The sequence below is a fragment of the Eschrichtius robustus genome, chromosome 7 (assembly GCF_028021215.1).
Source record: "Eschrichtius robustus isolate mEscRob2 chromosome 7, mEscRob2.pri, whole genome shotgun sequence".
Classification (NCBI taxonomy): Eukaryota; Metazoa; Chordata; class Mammalia; order Artiodactyla; family Eschrichtiidae; genus Eschrichtius; species Eschrichtius robustus.
In genome coordinates, this window is record NC_090830.1 from 100,816,975 (window position 1) to 100,825,169 (window position 8,195).

The following is an 8,195-nucleotide window of genomic DNA, read 5'->3' on the forward strand; positions in this document are numbered from 1 at the left end:
TGTTAAACAGAATGTGTGAAACACTGTATTAGTAGTGAATTTCATCATCACCTTTCTATTTCTCTTATAGGTTGGAAAAGAAGGATGAGCTTTTCATTTTTTATAATTCCCAAACAGTTGCTCAATTTAGAGTGAATTAGTTTAACACCTGGAAAACAGAAAAAAAAGCCACTGCTGGTTTATCACTTAGCTGTTTTTACATCTGTGTGCTCATGAGACTTCCATCACATCAAAAACTATTTCATGAATGGTTCACCTTTAGCTCTGGAACTTAACCATGATTAGTATAATGGTGGGCTTAGAACATAGAACGCTTTTAACAGTTACTTGAGAATTTGGTGGAAAAAAGTTTAGCTGGAGGGCAGTACATAACTTACAAACCAATGTATTGATATTTTATGAACATTTTTACATATATAAGTGAAGTCAACTGCCATCTTTTGAGCATTACCACATTTTAAAATAAAGCTGCATATTTTTAAATGAAGTGTTTAACAAGGATTTATATTTTTCATTTTTTTTAATTAAAAGTAATTTATATCTCCTTTGTTGCATGTGGATTCTCATCTGTTCTTAAAATGGTTAGAGATTTTGTTTGTGCTAGAATGGAGCAAGGCCTGTAGTCATGGCTCTAGTGTTTCAGTTTGTCAAATCTGTTTACTGTAGTGAGATTATCTTAAAATGTTTAGATGTGGCTTTCTGTAGCTTATCATTTATTGGCTTTTATTTATGTACACTTTTAGGATTTTCTGCCTACTCTATACAGTTGTCTAAATGATACCCCACGTTTACAAATGCTCATTCAGTTTCTATTTTCTTTTTCCATTATAATGCCTTAATGGGCAGTTTTTAAGTGTGTGTGCATGTGTGTGAGTGTTGGGAGGTCTGGGTGGGTGGTGAGAGTGCTAGGTTCCGATTTTAGAGATTAAATAGTTTGATTCAGGCAAACAGTTCTCACTGGAATTTTACAGTTCATCGTAATGAAAATAATGTTAACCCTGGATGACCTTTGACATACAGTAATGAATCTTGGATGTTAATGAATTTGTTGGTAGCATCTTGATGCATGCATTATTGAGTTATTTTCTAAGTTGTGCATTTATCCAAAGTTGGTATATTGGAAATGTTTATATCAAATTCCATTTGGCTACTGATGGACGTAAAAACAAATGCTTTATTATGGAGAGTATTTTTTCTTTAAAAAATTAAAAAGGTTAATTATTTTTAATATTTGGTTTTAAACTTTTTATTTGACAAGTATTTATCAAGTCCCCGCTATATATGACAGATGTTTGGAATACATTAGAGATCAAAACGACACCCTCTCTTGCCCTTGAGGAGTTTCCACTCTAGTAGAGGAAATAGACCTTATTAAAAGAGTTATAATATGTGACACTGTGATGATTGCCAAACATTCCATATGCTCCTCTAAATTTCCACCCCTTTGAAGTTAGATGGGGCCATTGTAACTAGTTTATTCCAACAAAATAGCACTGAAAGTGATGTGACACTTCCAAGGAAAGGCATTGTAAATAAAATCCCTTGTACAATCCTTAGGCTTCTCTTTACTACAGTGACTGAGTACATGACATGTTCCAGATGGTGCAACTCTGTCAGCTTGGGTCTTGAGTGACTATATGGAGCAAAACTTCCTCAAATTCTCCCCCTACATTGAATGTGTTAGATATTAGCATGAGCAAGAAGTAAACATATTGACTTAAACTGAGATTTTGGGACAATTTGTTACCATAGCATAGTTAATTACATTCTGACTTATGCTTTGGAAGGCTCAGGGAAGGCTCTCTTGAGCAAGGAAGGAGTTAAGAATAAAGCAAAACGGAAAGTGACACCTTTAAACAACATGATGCAATAAGGAAACTAAACTGTAAGTCACTCAGTAGTTATTGAGCACTTGATGTATGTCAGGCACTGTTATAGATGCTTGGGATACAAATGGGTGAACAGTGGATTCCTGTCTTCATGGATCTCACATTCTAGCAAGGAATAATAGATAATGAACAATCAACATACCATATGTAAGTTAATAAATGCTATGGGGGGAAAACGTGGAACAGGGTAAGGAAGACCAGGTACGCAGAGGTAGAGAGATTGCAGTGTTGAATAGGGTAAGTCCAGAATAGGCCTCACTGGGAAGGTGAGAGTTTAACAGACCCCCTGAAGCAGTAGTTAGAACTTTTCATCCTTTTAATCAGCAAGGTGCACTCATTAGCCTCTATAAAATTTTATTCTCACCTTTTACAACTCTATATTAATTCTTGAGCTTTTAAGATCATTATTGGTGTATCTAGATAGAATTTTTAAGAATACCACTCAAAATAGTCACAATGTTCTAAGTTACTTTATTTTCTAAATTGGTTTGGCAAAATCTATATAAACAATCTGTTTCTCTTCATTTTCAGAGTTGAGTTCACTTTTAAATTTCTTACAATCTTACTAAATGTGTGTGATTGTGCTTTGGCAATACTTGATATCACTTCAGTAGAAGTTAAAGTTTTGTTACAGCCTTAAACACTACTGTAAAGCTGAAAGGAAATGTCACTTATGATTTATTGATGGGAAACAAGTTGTAAATTTTGAGTTAACTCAAGAAACAAAAGGTGAAATTTATGGACTAGTTCTTTATATTCTTAACTCATGAGCAAGAACCTGTGGAAATGTATAAATATCTAAATAGTAAAAGAAATATTTGTTCACAAAGAGGGACCCCCCCCCCCACTCTTCTCCTACCCCATTTCAAGATCCAAGAAGTTTAACTTTGTGATCAAGGGAAAATAGTATAATTAAATTAAGTTGACACAGTAGAAATTTGCAACTATTTATCAGGAATATTTATTATTAACTGGTATTTGCTATTGATCAGTTTCTTCTTCCTATCAGGGCAGGTATGTATAATTGGACATAAAATTTTGAAAGAAAATGTTAACTTCAGCATTTTTAAAAATAGAATTATAAGTGGTTTAAAAGACATTTCCTTGACAGTTTTGCATTTTGTTTTTATTCTGAGTCCAAGGCTTTTTTTTTTTTGCTTTTTTTTTTTAATACATTTTACTTTGCTTTGGAAAGAATTTAAGGTAGCTGACTGGGGTTCCCTAACGTGAGAAGAATTGCCAAGTCAATTTAGGAAAAAATATTACTTGTATCCATTGGTCTTGGCCTAAGGGTTAAACTTCACTTACTGGGAATATCTCCTGAACCTACCTCACTGGAATTTGAAAATCCGTACATTCCAATATTATTGTGAATTGCTTCTTTAAGCATTGATAAATAAGCCGTCAACCTAATTTTCGGGGAAATAAGCCACGTTTTTACCGCAGTGTTTACTCTTCTTGAAACAGCTGAGACTTGGGAAAAATTGAGTTATGTTTTTCTATTTGATACATTTACAGGTAAATATGACCTGTAGATATTGTGAAACTCACCAAAAATATAATCTGTAAAAATTTTTTTAAGTATGACAATACTACCTATGCTTATGTTTATATCTATGTTTATGCTTCCCCTTTTCCGTTATAATCATGTTTTTGAAATTAGAGATTTCCTAGTTTTCTAATCCTTACTCTAAGGAAGAGAAATGTATTTAAATTTCATGGATATGAAAATTAGCAAACTTCTCAGTTTTATTCAATATTTCCATGAAGACATCTTTGGCAGGAAAACGTTTTACATGGTTATCCTCAACAAGGGAACCACAAGCGTTCCTTAAGTAATTAAATAGCTAATATTTTGTTTACCGTGTACAGCCATCACAATTCATATGAATAATGCATGGGCTTTTTATGACTATTAGTACTGTATATTAAATGAACATTTGAAAGAGAAAATGAGTTTTAGTCTTTGGTAAAATAGTAGGTATGAGGTAAAATTTCCCTTTTGCCAGACTCAGCAGACATCATTTAATGTGTTTAGCTGTCCTTGGAGAAGACTTAAGCCTTTGTTTCTATAGAAAATCCAATAAGGTTAAAACAAAAATATCACTAAAATTAAACACAGTTCTACCTCAGAAAACCTGATGACACGTATTTAAAATTCATGGGAATTCTGTGATGTCAGGTACCTAGAGACCAAAATAAAATAGCAGAGAGAGAGAGAGGAAGGTGAAGTAAGAAAAGAAGGGAAAGCAGGAAGAAAAGCATGGGAGAGCTCAAACTAACTCTTAGTACTGGAGGGCTGGTAGAGGGATAGGAAAATAATAAATATCATTCTTTTGAGTCTGCAGTATGTGCCAGACACTGTGGTAGATATTTCACATGCTTTACCCACCCTTCAAGGTAGGTAGTTGTATCTCATTTTCTGCACAAAAACTGAAGGTCGGAGTACGTTAATTTCCCAGGTCTGACAACTAGTAAGTAGAACTGGATATGAACAGGGCAGTCTGCTACCTGTTAAACAGAATCAAATTTACAAAGTGAACAAAACCCAAAGCTTAAACAACTAATGGGTAATGAAGTCATACAGATATTCTTTATTACTGACAGAAGAAAAGCAAACCTCAGTACCAGGTATAAGTCATGCAAAATGAATTGCAAAGAGAAATACTTAATTGTTTGAGCCATAAAAGAGAAAAAGAAAATGCTATATCTTGCAAACTTCTTGACAGGTATGATGGTAAGATGTTGGCATGCATTTTCATATCAAGACTCAGAATGAGAGCTCTTTTATTTACTAGTTTATTATTAAATCAATTCAACAAACTTGTACTTTATTTTTGCTTGAACTAGAATACCCGGACTGTTCAAAGTAATTGGTTCTCAGTTAAGCAGGCCAACCAGCCATCCAACAAGTATGTGTTGCATGCTTTCCGTGTCCAGTTGGAATTACGGTAGTGTAGAAGTCAGAGAAGTTCATAGAGTTTACATTTTAGAGTGGGGAAACAGATTTTACATAGAGGGAAGAGCAAGTAGCATGGCTTGCTGTAGGTGCAAACTTGGCCATTTAGGAGCCTGTAAGAAGAGAAAGGCTGGTGTAGAGTAAGTGACAGGGGAGAGTGGTGGAAGATAAACATTTGGAGAAGTAGGCAGGGAAACTTCTGGTTCCAGCTGAGGTGGACCAAAACCACTGAAGTCTGTTTTCCTTGCTAACGACAACTAAAAACCTCTGGAGCAAATGTGAAAATCAAGTACCTAAGAACTCTGAAAAGTAAACAAAGGCAGGTAGATTGTGAAGGAGTGTCAAAACTTGGAAAAGCAACCTGTATGAGGATGTTTCCCATTTTTTTCTCTTTTCTCTTACAGCTTTTGCCTTAAGGGTGGGCCCCACTTGTGGAGCTGCATAGCACTGGACACATGACTAGCTAAAATTCAGAGAAATCCAGCTTTCTGGCCAGAGGAACCAGAAAAAGAGTCTCCTTTGAGCCAGAGAGCATGGGGTTGGGGAAAGTGGGAAAATCTTGAAGAGATGCTGAGAAAAATCCTGAGAGTTGGAAAATCTTCTAATTCTGTGTATGACATTCCACACATCCTGGGCTCACTCCTGAGCTGGCATGCACAGGACAGACCCAAGGCACCATAGCAAAGTCTTTGAAAATGAAACTGAGATCGGAACCACCACTCTCAACAGGTGAGACAGAATATGCAATCTGAGCCTAATTGGGTTGATTGCCTGTTTAACTAAACAAACAAACAAAAACAAATAAAATGTTTCCCCCCAAGTTCCAACAAGATCCAGAGTTGGTATAACCCAATATTCAAAATTATATAACTAGGAAGAACCAAGAATATTTTTTCTAAAGAAAAAATATCAAGAGATGCCAGCCTCCAGATAACCCAGATGTTGGAATTATCAGATGTAAATGCAGCTATTATAATTATGCTTCATGAGGTAAACACACTTGAACTGAAGGGAAAGATAAAAGTTCTCAGCAGAGAAACAGAAATTATAAAAAGAATCACATGGAAATTTTACAGCAAAAAGTACACCATCTGATATTAAAATAAAAACCACTAGATGGGCAGCAGAAAAATGGAAATGATAGGAGTCAGCAAACTTGAAGATAAATTAATAAATGTCAGATTTTAATGATGACTTTAAAGTCTTAAAGGTAGATGAGTGCTTGAAAAGCAAAATATATCTGATTGTAATTAGCTACATGTGCCTTAATAAGATATTAGTCCAAGTACATTCATGGGACTCCCTCAGATATATATGAAGAAGTTCCTGCTATTTGTCAATAACACTGAGTGAAGAATAAGCATTATCATAGGTCCAACCATAATTATGTCAATGTTATAGTGTTTTATATAGGCTTAATATGTAAAAACATGTTTCAAATGCTCTGTGACTTACAATGTCCAAAGTGGCATTGACAAAGAAAAGTTTTCTGATTGGGTCTATTACATTGTATACCTGCAGTAAAAGCAATTTTGAAACATGGGAGAGTCATTGCCAGATAATTGCTAAGCTCATCCTCAGAGTCAGTGCTTGGTAATCGCTTTGCTCACCTGCTCATGTTAACTCTTTGATTCATCCTTTGCAATTGGGCCTTTTCCCAAATATGGATGTTATTATAGAAATGTCCTAAGAAAATCGACCTATCATGTAGGCATAATACATGCTCTTTGATTTTACAACAGAAAAATATTCGATGTTTAATGCTGCTGCCACTCGGAAATCTTAACAAATTTCTAGGATGGTTTGGAGAAAAACTGAACTAGTATTGCAGTTCATTTGGAAAAACTACTTCTGATGATGGAAGAGAATTTCAAGGCTTTAGAATACCTCCCATTGTTATAGTAGCACCATATTACTCTCAAAACATTAGTATAAATTTTTGTGATTGCAATGATTATTCTAGATAACAAGTTTTGCCATTTAATTCTCATAAGGTAGGAAGTATGATTATATCCATCTGGTACACGAGGAATTGAGGTACAGAAAGGTTCAAAAACTCATTGAACATAGCAAAACTAGTAAGTAGTAGGGCCAGGACTTGAATCCAGGTCAATCTGATTGCCAACCCTAGGCCATTAACTACCGTGTTATACATGTTACTTCCTATAACAACTTAATGAAACCTTTAATTTCTTTAAGAGGGCATAGTCTTCAAATTGGAATGGGTAGAACAGTGGTGTAAGGAAACTTTTCAAGCATTTTGGTCTCAGAATTCTTTCACACTCTTAAAATTTATTGAGGATATCAAAGAGCTTTTGTTTGTGTGGGTTATACTTATTGATATTTACCATATTAGAAACTAAAACTGAGTACTAGCTTTGGCAGCATGTATATTAAAACTGGAACGATACAAAGAAGATTAGCATGGCCTCTGCAAATTTGTGAAGCATTCCAGGATCTGGAACTAACATAGTGTTGTAGGTCAATATACTTCAATTTAAAAAAGAAAGATATTTTATAGCTAAAAAAAAAAAAAATTAAAACTGAAGCATTATTACCTGACATATTTATTAATTAAAAAAATAACAATAATAAACTCACTACATGTTAACATAAATAACATTTTTAATCAAGATGACTGTGCTTTCCAAAACAAAAATTTAGTGATAAGCATGGCTTTTTAAAAAACAGTTTTTCACATCTTTTTGTTATGTGCCTTAATAGAAAAGGGTTGGATTTTCATACATGCTTCTGTATTGAATCCATTATAATATGGTTTTTGGTTGTAGTATGTAAAGAAAATACGGACTCACATAGATACGTAGTTAGGAAAGGGAGAAGTATGTTAACGGCCTTTTCAGATAATTGTAGATTTGTTGTTGTTGTTGTTAATTAATTAATTAATTAATTTTTGGCTGTGTTGGGTCTTTGTTGCTGCGCGCGGCGAGCGGGGGCTGCTCTTTGTCGCGGAGCGCGGGCTTCTCATTGCGGTGGCTTCTCGTTACAGAGCACGGGCTCCAGGCGTGCGGGCTTCAGTAGTTGTGGCGCACGGGCTTTTAGTTGCTCCGCGGCATGTGGGATCTTCCCGGACCAGGGCTCGAACCGCTGTCCTCTGCCTTGGCAGGCGGATTGTTAAGCATTGCGCCACCAGGGAAGCCCTGTAGATATTTTTATTTGGTACTACCAGCCCATCAAGTTGTAATTTCTTTAAGGTTAGTTACAATGTGGAATTGGAAACCTTCAATGAACTTTTTATATTCAGTTTAATGCAAACACATTGATTTATCCTGTCCTTTGAATGGATCTTTTACCCATGCATGATTTTGTAACATCATGCATGGGTTATT

The 8,195-nt window shown here is 35.1% G+C and overlaps 1 non-coding gene across 1 annotated transcript; it reads left to right on the top strand.

Moving 5' to 3' along the window:
- The first annotated feature begins 7,217 nt into the window (after positions 1-7,217).
- Positions 7,218-7,325, top strand: LOC137767922 (U6 spliceosomal RNA). Its single transcript, XR_011074609.1, has one exon. It is a non-coding gene; the product is annotated as a U6 spliceosomal RNA (small nuclear RNA).
- The last annotated feature ends 870 nt before the right edge of the window (positions 7,326-8,195 follow it).